Here is a 13354-nt window from a genome sequence, read left to right as displayed (position 1 = left end):
TAATATATTAGTAAATAACATATTTATTTATATATTTATGTATTTCTTAATCCACTCACCGTCCAGGGTTGGTTGACCCTCGGACTCGTATAGGGATTCCACCTCTACCGCCTCAGGGGCGGAGCGTGAGACGGGGGAAAACCACTGGAGAAGGAGGACCGGGACCTCGCCCAGGCGGCCTCACCTGCAAAGTTGAATAGTTAACTTGTGGGAGGGATCATTGGAAGTAATAGACAAGGAAGAAGAAAGGAAGCGACCGTTAGGTAGTATCCCGGTATTTGCATGGAGGAGAAGTGAGAAAACACGAAAAACCACTTTGAGGATGTCTGAGGAGGGAATCACCTGCCTTGCTACTTTATTGACCTCCCTGAGCTGAGTGGACCCCGTTCCAGCCCTCGTACCACTTTTCAAATTGCGTGGCTGAGCCAGGAATCGAATCCATGGAGGCAGCTAATCACACTAACCACTACACAGTAGAGGCGGACAGTATATTTATTTATTTATCCGTTTGCAGAATTATTTATTTATTCATTCTTCGTATATAATTCGTAATCAGACACTAAATAGAACGGATACAAAAGGGGTTCAGTAATATACATCTCACTTTCTGACGGCAACTGACAGTTGCTTGAGACAGGTAAAACCTCGTGTGATGTCCACAGATAATAACTGTATGGGAGGTCATCTGTCAGGACAATACATCATTACTGAAGCTATCATCAGGAATCAAAGCACTATGTACAGTATGCTGATATCTCAGACCATGCACGGGCATGTCCTGTCTCACAAATAGTTCCTGACTTCCACGGAAATTGCAGGACATGTTACGATGTACGTACGACTTTGGTCATTTATATTATATCCGGTACCAACGACATTTGCTTAAATTAATTTTTCTTTGTTGCTCTTACCTTAATTATGCTTTCAGTTTGGTAGGTTTTCGTTCCCCTTTGGCGTGCATTCATGTCACAGGTTTAATGAATACTGTTTGCATTTCTCTTCCGCTACCTACGCTGACCCTACGTCAATAATACTTGATTTGTGATTGGCCATTTCACCTGTGCATGACTGTTTACGTCATCGGCAACTTTATCTTTGATTGGTACCGAGAACGTATCCCTCTGCTCCTTTCTACTTTTTATCCTAAGTAATTTATTTATTGTTTTATTTATTGTAATTATTAATATTCTTCCCGGGCCCCCCTTTTTTCCCATTAATTTGTATTTATTTTTAAGGTTTCTATGTTCTCCGTCGTAATTTTCACTGTTAGTCTTTCAGCACTAATTTTCGTCCGTCGAATCTAGAACCTTCTGCCGTTCTACATAAGGTTCCTTTCTCACTCTCCGGAATCTCTGCCAATTCTTCACAGCAACTGCCACGCTGCACATTCGCCTTGGCAGCTACTTGGCTGCACGAACTAGCAACAGTGGCTCCTCGCCGACATGTTCCTCGTTGTACTCTGCTCGAGGTCATCTAATGTATCTCGCCTTCACTCATGTCTTCGCACACTGCAGCGTAATTTGCCGCTCATAACAGCTGCGCTCACTATTAGCTTGCCGGACTTTTTCGTTTTATTTGAGATACGTATCGAATGGCAGCCTGGACTCTGTTTTCTGCAGCGAAATATTCGCTAGATCTGCTGCTATTTTACCTTCTATTTTAACCAGTCATGTTTACTCTTTTGAAAGGGCAATTCTTATACATCGCCAGGTTCATCTGTGATGATTGTCAACTGCAATTCAGTGTCAGACAATGAAATTTCTGCCCGAAAATTTTTTCAAACTTTCTTTGAAATTGTATCTCCGTGGAGGAGAATGAGTGCTACGAGATTCATCTCAAGATTTTGTAATCTATTTCATGATTTCTTTGTAATGTTAGTCATTGAAACCTTCCTAAATTTAACTTTTGTTAACCCTTTTTGCTTAACTTCAATATTTCTATATTTGTAAATGTTATTCAACTTTAATAATGTTCGGTCTGGTTTCCTGCCTTCAAAATTAATATACTTTATTAATTGAGATATTTTGAATTTTTCTGTCATCATAGGACGATAGTCTTATTTTATCTTATATTTAGCGCGCATGGCCGGTGGCAATTTAGCTCAAGGTCCAGCGCTTTATACACAAATTCACTAAATTTGACTATTATTTATTTAACTCTATTTAATTATTTGTTGTTATATTTTTAATATTACTCTAATGAATTTTGTAACTGCTGTTTCCCTTAACCTTCTTTCTTATACCTTTCATCCCCGTAAAACTTCTGAATACTTATTCCTGAGTTTCTCCACTGCGAGAGGTCATCGTCCAACCGTCCTTCACTGTTAATTAATTAATTTATTTATTTATTTATTTATTTATTTATTTATTTATTTATTTAACTCGAAGTTAGGGCTCTTGGCCCTCTCTTTCACTTAACCACATTATGCGGCTTGATAACGAATACAAACTTTATATTCAAACTTAAAACACCCAGCTTGATAGCTGCAGTCGCTTAAGTGTGGCCAGTATACAGTAATCGGGAGATACTAGGTTCGAACCCCACTGTCGGTAGCCCTGAATATGGTTTTCTGTGGTTTCCCATTTTCACACCAGGAAAATGCTGGGCTGTACCTTAATTAAGGCCACGACTGCTTCCTACACATTCCTAGTCCTTTCTTATCCCATCATCGCCATAAGACATATCTGTGTCGGTGCGACGTAAAGCAAATAGCAAAAAACTTAAAACACTGTATATAATATAATAATATAACTTAATATAGACAAAAACTAAAAAATCTACATCCTAAGTCTACAATGACCGAAAGAAATTCGATATTAACTACTCTAGGTAGAATTCATATAATGTAACTGTAATTTATATAAACTTTTGGGAACTACTTACTCACACATTCACACAAAACTACATAATAGAGCCTACGTATTCAAGAGGAAATCTTTAGACTGTTTTATTAAGGAAATTAATCAGGAACAATTTCTAATTTCAGGGGGTAAAGCATGTCATAAAGATGGAGAAAGTCAGAGGTGGACAGTGGCACTGTTTATCCGACTCGTTGGCTGAATGGTCAGCGTACTGGCCTTCGGTTCAGAGGGTCCCGGGTTCGATTCCCGGCCGGGGCGGGGATTTTAACCTTAATTGGTTAATTCCAATGGCCCGGGGGCTGGGTGTTTGTGATGTCCTCAACATCACTGCAACTCACACACCACACATAACACTATCCCCCACAACAATAACACGCAGTTTCCCACACATGGCAGATGCCGCCCACCCTCATCGGAGGGTCTGCCTTACAAGGGCTGCACTCGGCTAGAAATAGCCACACGACATTATTATAGTGGCACTGTTCAAGTTAGGATGTTTAAATTCCACAGAAGTTGTCGTATTTTTGAAAGGCGGAGGGAAGTCCATTAGACTTTCCATGCTGACACTTTTGGTGTTGCTACGTCACATTTCCGTCACACATTATATGATGGTAATTTCAAAACGCAAATTTTCAGATGATTTTCAAAACAGATCGCATGATACGAGAGTGTGTAAAAATGCTATTCCGGTTCCTTTTACACAAACGTAGAGCAATGTGCAGGGAAGTGTCGGTGTGACAACAGCCGTTTCATCCTACGCCGGAGCTGTGAACGCTTACGACGAAGTGAAACGGATATATGCGGAAAGATCCGTTTTGAATTGTTTTTGTTTTCAGTTGCCCCTTGTAAAAATCGTGTTCAAAATTACCCATTAGTAAAAGACAATTTTCGAGAAACATCTTGCATTTTTGACCTGTCCTGTCATGGTTTTTCCGTTGTGGCGATATATGCAGTTTCATTCTCAATATCTGAAAAGTTTCGCCAGCGGATCTGCCTAATTTTGGCAGAATTGGACGTCTTCCACTTGCTCAAACTTCGGCCTCGGTGATGTCTGCCGTTGGCGTTCAGCTACTCTTCATAAGAGAGACCATAGTTTTGTCGACCACTTGCAATCAACTGTTTCGTTCTAGGATGAGCGAGGAACCGTCATTGCACCATCCCAATGTGTATTTTGTCTACTACACCATGTGGCGAGTCGACGAACTAAATGACTGTACTACGTAGGTAGATCGTAAGAGACGTTCTACGGGTAGAGATTTGTCCTGCACAAGTTCTTTAACATGCTGGATGGTGTTGTGGTATGATAATCCAAGACCTCAGCCGAACTATTGCAAGGAACACCAGAACAACAGCTAACTACTGCAACATTGAGATCAGGACAGTCCCTGATCAGCAGCGCGAGTGGTGAGCTACAGTCTCTCGTGATTTTATATTTTTAAAAGACATAGTCTAAATCAGGGTCAGCCAACTGCCTGTACGTGTGACGTCAGGTAACACGTCACACTCATTGCTCAGGCAGCGAAACGAAGTACTTGGTACTGTAACTGAGAAGTGATAGCTAGAGGGGCGAGGGGAAACACAACGTCATTCCCAGGGGAAGGCCCAAGTGCTGCAGGTACAATGCGGTTATGTGTAGTACATATTTCATCATCATCATCATCATCATCATCTGTTTACCCTCCAGGTTCGGTTTTTCCCTCGGACTTAGCGAGGGATCCCACCTCTACCGCCTCAAGGGCAGTGTCCTGGAGCTTCAGACTCTTGGTCGGGGGATACAACTGGGGAGGATGACCAGTACCTCGCCCAGGCGGCCTCACCTGCTATGCTGAACAGGGGGGCCTGGTGGAGGGATGGGAAGATTGGAAGGGATAGGCAAGGAAGAGGGAAGGAAGCGGCCGTGGCCTTAAGTTAGGAACCATCCCGGCATTCGCCTGGAGGAGAAGTGGGAAACCACGGAAAACCACTTCCAGGATGGCTGAGGTGGGAATCGAACCCACCTCTACTCAGTTGTCCTCCCGAGGCTGAGTGGACCCCGTTCCAGCCCTCATACCACTTTTCAAATTTCGTGGCAGAGCCGGGAATCGAACCCGGGCCTCCGGGGGTGGCAGCTAATCACGCTAACCACTACACCACAGAGGCGGACAGTACATATTTCTCTCCACATAATTTATTGTAACGTAACTGTTATGAAGTAGTATAAAAGTTATAAAGCAACTTTATTTCTACATATACAAACTAAACTTGCTTTTTTCCGGTGAATCTTCGGAACTGATATTGAACACAAAATTGCTGTGTTTTACAATATCACCCACTGTAAAAATTAGTGCTAATAGTAACAAACAGCACAGTTTTACAACAAAAATAGTACAGAGAGTAATCTGTAAACTCAACACATACTTATCGATACTCAGTTGTAACTCGTGGGTTTCCTTGAGTTTTGTTGTCTTGTTTCATTTACTACACTAAGTTTAAGAGCACACTTCAAATCGTCATCTGACAACTGGCTTCAATGTTTTGGTTTTTTTGATTTAAAATAGGAAAGATTCGTTCACAGACATACGTGGAACCGAAAATACTCAACATTCTCGCTGCAAACCTATGCAATCGGGGAAACCTTTTTTTTTAATATTATGAGCCCAACTTCTCCAGAATTGCGCCCTGCCATAGAAACTGCTATTGAAACTAGTTTTTTCCATGGTAAAGAAGCATTTTTCAACAACACTTACAATGCAATGAAAACGTCGATGCCTTTCGTGGTATTCATAGGCACTAAATCCAGTATTTCCTCCAAAATTGTAAAGTTTTTGTCAACCCCTCGTATGAAACGGCTAGCTGGGCCGTGTCAGAAATATCTGTGCCCTCGTCAATTGCTAAGGAGTATGCCTGGAAGCTTTTTGTCAGTTCTAATAATTGTAGGGGGACTTCATCAGATAGGTCTTGAATTTTTGTCGACACTGTGTGCGCGAACAAGCTGGTAACTTCGAACTCTTGAATGATATTTAGACAACACTCCTCAACTGCTAGAATTAAACATTCCTTTACGAATTCACCACCACTGAACGGTTTAAGTTTCTTTGCAATTAAATATGAAATTTTATAACTCAGTCGAACTGCTGACTCACTGATCGAATGCTCGACATGGCTATTTAATTTACCTTTTAGTTCTGTTATTACACGTACCCCATGCTCGCCTTGATACTGATCATAATCTGCAGCGTGATACAAATTGTAGTGACGTTGTAAATTATATAATTTTACATATTGTAGCTCTTTTCTACAAACTAAACATTTAGCTGTAGCAATCCTATCATTTTCAACAAATAAATATAGATCCTCCCATAAAGATAAAAAGGTCGGAGGTGTAGATAGTTTCTCGCACCGTGATGTACCCGGTTCGTCCATACTTATGTACTGTACTGTACTGTACTGTACCACTGTCCGGCTTCATGACTAAATGGTTAGCGTGCTGGCCTTTGGTCACAGGGGTCCCGGGTTCGATTCCCGGCAGGGTCGGGAATTTTAATCTTAATTGGTTAATTTCGCTGGCACGGGGGCTGGGTGTATGTGTCGTTTTCATCATCATTTCATCCTCATCATGACGCGCAGGTCGCCTCCTGAAGTCAAATCAAAAACCTGCATCTGGCGAGCCGAACTTGTCCTCGGACACTCCCGGCACTAAAAGCCATACGCCATTTCATTTCATTTTTACTGTACCACTAACACCACACGGCTGAGGATGTTGATGTATGTCTGTTAGGTCATCAGCCCAGAGGCTGTTTGGATCCTCAAATAGCACCACCAAAGGTTATGCGGTTATCAGGAAACCGCAAAACCAATGGCAGCACCAAAATGAGGCGTACTAGGCAAGACGAGGAGTGAGGTAGTTTGCCATTGCTTTCCTCGCTGGGTCAGAAAGTGCTATTGCAGCAAGACTGACCCTATGAGCAACACCTTTCAAAACAAGTCGTGCTCTGAATGCCATAACTCAGCACCACCCATACCCCAGCAGCTTCCATATTGTCACAGCCATGGATAAGACTGGGACTTCGGTGAAAGCTACACTTTACTCTGGCCTGTGCCAATAGATGGATACAAAAGTACTGTATCCATCAAGAAATGGCAGCAGACAAAGGATATTAATAGGTATGTCAAAATCATGAAAAACCTTTATTCTGAATTTGATCGTAGATTTAACAATTTGGAGTGTCTGGAAACTTATATTCAACTTTTAACCACACCATTTTCAGTTGTTGCAGATAACGTTCATCTAGACCTACAATTAGAATTATTAGATTTACAGTATGATAGAGAACTAAGAGATAAATTTGTAAATAAGAAGGATTTGTGTGGCTTTTTGTGAAAAGTGTCTATAAAAGCCGTAGTCACCAGCATGTTTGGCACTTCACGTGTTTAGTACAAAGCGAGGCTGTCTCTTCGTGTCACTCTACGACAGTGGCTCCCCCACCTTCTGCGCTCTTACGTCACATGGGCTCTCCGACGTCACACGTTCTCTCTCACATCACACGCCAGCCAGCTGGCCGACCCTGGTCTAAATGAAGTAATCTTTCGTAGGTACTTGCAGACAAATTCACCGCAAATATTCAAATTAGAAAGGATGCTACGTCGTATAAAGTAGAAATATCATTATACTTTTACATCACGAATGGCGTTGTATTCGATATGTGGAGTGTCTGATCAATAGGTCCTACCTCCACCTTAAGAAAGTTGTGCGAAGAGACCAAGAAACGTAAAGTAAATTTTAATCTTTCTGGTCTGGATTCCTCATGGAAATAGATAATATTCAACTACTGTAATGCATGTGGACGAAGTACCCTTCGAACAGACACTCTTCGTACGTCCTTCAGAATGGCAATATGACACAACAACATTTAACATACAGTTGAAATTGTTGAGAGTGTCGGCCTCCGGATTCCAAGAGAATGGGTTCAAACCCGGCAGAGGTAATCTGATTTTTTAATGTCGGAAGAAAGTCCATTCGACACTTCATGTCGTACGATGTCGGCAAATAAAAGATCTCTGGGGACACATTTGGTATTTAGCCGAGAAAAATATTTAAAACTAATCCATAGACGCCCAAGAATTATCCACTTTACTTAGCCGTCTAATAGGCCTACCCAGTAAAGCGGAAAGCCGAAATTGACGAGCAGACGGCCATATGTCGTCATTAAAATGCCTACATATGGTAAATTAGGTCATACGTTTATTATTATTATTATTATTATTATTATTATTATTATTATTATTATTATTATTATTATTATTATTATTATTATTATTATTATTATTATTATTATTATTATTATTATAAAGCAAAGACAGAAGGATAGCCTATGCCATTTAGGGACCAGGTATACCAGTTAGTGTGCAGTATCACTATACAAGAACTATAACATTCAACCCCTTTAAATATGAATGTAAAGGAACTCGCAATCAGACCCCTTTGAAAATGTAATCAGCTTGCTGCCAGCCCATGTAATTCCCTTATAGACGTCAACACAGTTTTTGAAACACGTCTTATGAAAGAAGTATGACTCATAAAATGCAGAACACAGTGATTAAATCCCTCTGAGGTTCTTGAAGGCATGGAAATGAAAATATACAGTATGTTTCCAGTTTTAAGTGCGTTAGGAAAGAATGGACAAAACCACCATCTAGCGCCCGGGATAGGAACTGTGCCTACTGCCAAAGCCTGTCGCACTCCTATGGGGAAATGATTAATGACTGACAGATGAAATGGAATGATACTGGGGAGTATTTCTGGATTGAAGTATGGCAAGGAAAAGTGTAGTACCCGTAGAAAAACCCGTCCCGCCTCCACTTCGTCCAGCACAAATCTCACATGGCGTGACCAGAATTTGAACCAGGGAATCCAACGGTGAGAGGTCGGCGTGCTGTCTGCTGAGCCACGGAGGCACTTCTTAAAGGCTTCTACAAGTATAAAAGTTGCATGAAGAATGAACACCAAGTCACCAGGAATCTTAACAAACCGCAATTTTATCGTTTCCGTTTCATTTATTTCTATTTTATCGCTCATACCTGCACTTTTTATGCACATTTTTCAAAACAACGCATAAAATAACTCTACAGACTCTTTGCCCCAAACATCATTTGTGTCGAAGAATACATTTTACCATAGAGCGCACAATGAAGACAACTTAATATTATGTTGTACTGTTGAAGCCGACAGCCGACATATTGGAAGACTGGGCTCCAAGAGTTTAAATGACAAAATAAAACATTATATTCTCAGCCAGACCATGATAAAACCAAACCAAACACCAATGAATTTATTTATTTATTTATTTATTTATTTATTTATTTATTTATTTATTTATTTATTTATTTATTTATTTACTTTCGTTATCATTAGGTGTTTATTTATGTAGTCCTTCACTGAACAGTCAAAATAGATACACTTCGAGATCTCGATTCTCTAGCTATATTCTAGAACTCCCGTTATTTTAGTACAGAAACTTTAATTAAGGAATTCTATGAACTGAGCAGATTTGAATGACGAGAGTTATAATATTCCCCTGTGGTTTTGTTATGCAACAGACTGAAAATGAGTCTTCGATGTAATTGCACGCGTAATACATCCTGCGAAAGTTTCGAAAGGTATATTGCTAGTAATATATTCCAGCATTTCACACGCTGCTGCTTCCTGCTGTAAGGACAGGAGAAGCTCGGTCGCACTTTGTCTGCTGGTGGTTTGAGGAAATGTCGGAACGGTAACAACTCTGTTCAGCGAGCAGCGGAGGGAAGAACTACAATACAAGGTGTTTTTTTTTTTTTTTTTTTTTTTTTTGCTAGGGGCTTTACGTCGCACCGACACATATAGGTCTTATGGCGACGATGGGATAGGAAAGGCCTAGGAGTTGGAAGGAAGCGCCCGTGGCCTTAATTAAGGTACAGCCCCAGCATTTGCCTGGTGTGAAAATGGGAAACCACGGAAAACCATCTTCAGGGCTGCCGATAGTGGGATTCGAACCAACTATCTCCCCGATGCAAGCTCACAGCCGCGCGCCTCTACGCGCACGGCCAACTCGCCCGGTATACAAGGTTGTAGTCCGTTTGTTCTCGCATAGATTGAAATGACTGCCTGATAAGGACTTTGGGAGAAAAAAAATAGTAAGGAATTAAGCAGCACCTTGCAGGACTTTATTTTTAGTGATAAAATAATAACTTAGATAATGGTCCCATGTCGTGGGCAAGTATTTTAGCAAGCTTCAACCGACGCAAAAAAGATTGAATCAGTCCAGCAGTTGTAGCTAGAAGTAACTGAAGTAAAACTGATTTAAGATCACAGAAAAAAATTGCTTAAATATCAATAACGTACTTCTACATTCTTAATTTATCTTGGGGCCTATAACCTAGCTGTTAGGCCCCTTTCAACAACAAACATCATCATCTTAATTTACCTTAGAGAGCGAGTTGGCTGTGCGGTTAGGGGCGCGCAGCTGTGAGCTTGCATCTGGGAGATAGTAGGTTCGAACTCCACGTCGGCAGCTGCGAAGATGGTTTACTGTGGTTTCCCATTTTTACACCAGGCAAATGCTCGGGCTGTACATTAATTAAGGCCACGCCCACTTCCTTCTCACTTTTAGCTCTTTCCTATCCCATTGTCGCCATAAAACCTATCTGTGTCGGTGTGACGTAAAGCAAGTTGTAAAAAATGAATGTATCTTGCTTTCCATAATATAACAAATTCGTTGACAACTTAACATAAACATTATTGTTCTTGCGCAAGCTTAATTGTGATTTTATATGGTGTGAAGATGTTCTAGTAGAACGAAGCATGTCATTCTGCTCTTAATTTCTCATTTTTACAGGTATATTAGAGTGTACTAAATGCTATATTTCGTGTTTCGGGACACTGGAAGATTTATAAGTTATATTAGCTAAGTAAACTCTGAAATCAAAATGGTTTCCTTCTTAACAAAAATATAATAATAATAATAATAATAATAATAATAATAATAATAATAATAATAATAATAATAATAATAATATCCGCCTCCGTGGTGTGGTGGTAGTGTGATTAGCTGCCACCCTCGGAGACTGGGATGCAACTCGCGGCTCTGCCAAGAAATTTGAAAAGTGGTAGGAGGGCTGGAACGGAGTCCACTAAGCCTCGGGAGGTCAATTGAGTATACGAGGATTCGATTCCCACCTCAGCCATCCTAAAAGTGGTTTTCCGTGGTTTCCCAATTCTCCTACAGGCAAATGCCGGGATGTTAGCTAACATAAGCCCACGGCCACTTCCCTCCCTCTTCCTTGTCTAACCCTTCCGATCTCCCCACCCCCTACAAGGCCCCTATTCAGGACAGCAGGTGAGGCCGCGTAGATGAGGTAATGGTCCTCCTTCCCAGCTGTATACCCCGACCAAAAGTGTCACGCTCCAGGACACCGCACTTGCAGCGGTAGAGGTGGCATCCCTCGCTGAGTCTGAGGTAAAACCAACCCCGGAGGGTAAACGGACTAAGGACGAACTATAAATAATAATAATAATAATAATAATAATAATAATAATAATAATAATAATAATAATAATAATAATAATAATAATAATAATAATAATAATAATAATAATAATAATATTGTGTGCATACAAAAATGCACGTTTGGCTTCATTATGTATCTTGCTGTTTCCTGACAATGGACGCCGAAGAAAGTGGGTCTGACAGGCCCTGTAGGATTTTTCGAGGCATTTGGACGACAGACCTTGGTCGTTTCTTGCCCCGTTTGAATCTGGGTGGGAACTGGGTGTTAGAGGGTTGTTTAAATTCTGGGAGGGAGGTGAGGATATGAAGATTGGAAGGAATAGACAAGGTAGAGGGTAGGTAGCAGCCGCGGCCTTAAGCTACGTACCATCCCGGATTTTGCGTGGAGGAAAAGTGGGAAACTACGGAAAACCACTTCGAGAATGGCTGAGGTGGCAATTGTACCCTCCCCCTCGACTCAGTTGACCTCCAAATGCTGAGTGGACGCAGTTCAAGCCGTCGTAAGACTTTTCAAATTTTGTGGCAGAGCATAGCCGGGAATCGAACCCGGGCATCCGGTGATAGCAGCTAATCACACTAACCACAGAGGCGGACAACTTTATAATCAATTTCTATCACTTTTCGTTTAAATTAATTTAATTCTAACATTTTTGCTTGTTGGTCAGTGTCCATTATAATCTCTTGTGCTATTTTCTTGATTTGATTTGATTTGATTTGATTTGATTTGATTTGATTTGATTTGATTTGATTTGATTTGATTTGATTCGATTCGATTTGATTTGATTTGATTTGATTTGATTTGATTTGATTTGATTTGATTTGATTTGATTTGATTTGATTTGATTTGATTTGATTTGATTTGATTTGATTTGATTTGATTTGATTTGATTTGATTTGATTTGATTTGATTTGATTTGATTTGATTTGATTTGATTTGATTTGATTTGATTTGATTTGATTTGATTTGATTTGATTATTTACCATCAAAAGAGCATCACTTCCTCAATTACAGACACATAATTCATATAATAACAATACTAACAACAAAAACTAGTCTAATAATAATAATAATAATAATAATAATAATAATAATAATAATAATAAATAACTATATATTATGTACATATTTACAAAATGGATTCGATTCGATTTTATTTGTTTTGTTTTGATTCGATTTGATTCGCTAGAGTCTGATTTTATTTTATTTGATTATTTACTATCAAATAATCATCACTTCTCCGATTACAGATACATAATGAATTCAAATAATAACAATACTAACAACAAAAACTAATAATAATCATAAATAACTATACAATATGTACATATTTACAAAATATATACAGAAGAAGAGATGATGAAAACGGAGAAGTATTTATACATTTGAAGTGACAGATAGATAAAAGAAGCAAAATATAACTTTCAGTTACCAAATACGCAGAACAGGATACAAGGAGCTCTCTACCTATGAGGCGTCCATAAGATGCCTACAAATTTCACTAGGTGACGAATGGGATACACCAACCATCCCACTAATTTAATTCATGTATCTTAGAGCCTGTATAAACCAAGAGTTCCTGTGTGATTCAGTTCTGCACCTGGGTAAGTGCTGTTAGGGGAAGAAATATGAGCTGGTAGCAACTGGAGTAAATTAGGGCAATCAAGAATATTACCGATACATTTGTGTGTGAAACCCACAATAACGTGCCTGCGCCTGGTTTTAAGTGACTTACTATACATCTTTGTACAAAATAGATTGTAATCTATCGATGAAAGCTTGGTACACAAACAATTTTTACTGATCCATTTTGAAAATCTTGTCTGTGTTCGCTCTAAAGCATTAATTAAGTATTGCTATGAAGGGATCTACACTTCAGAGGAGTACTCTAGACTGGGCCAAATAAGTAAGAAATACAGGGTGTTTAATGAGACAACAGATTTAAAACTCTTGCAATTCGTTTTGAGAAAGCT

The sequence above is a fragment of the Anabrus simplex genome, chromosome 7, assembly GCF_040414725.1.
Source record: "Anabrus simplex isolate iqAnaSimp1 chromosome 7, ASM4041472v1, whole genome shotgun sequence".
In the NCBI taxonomy this organism is placed as follows: Eukaryota; Metazoa; Arthropoda; class Insecta; order Orthoptera; family Tettigoniidae; genus Anabrus; species Anabrus simplex.
This window is presented reverse-complemented; position numbering follows the sequence as displayed.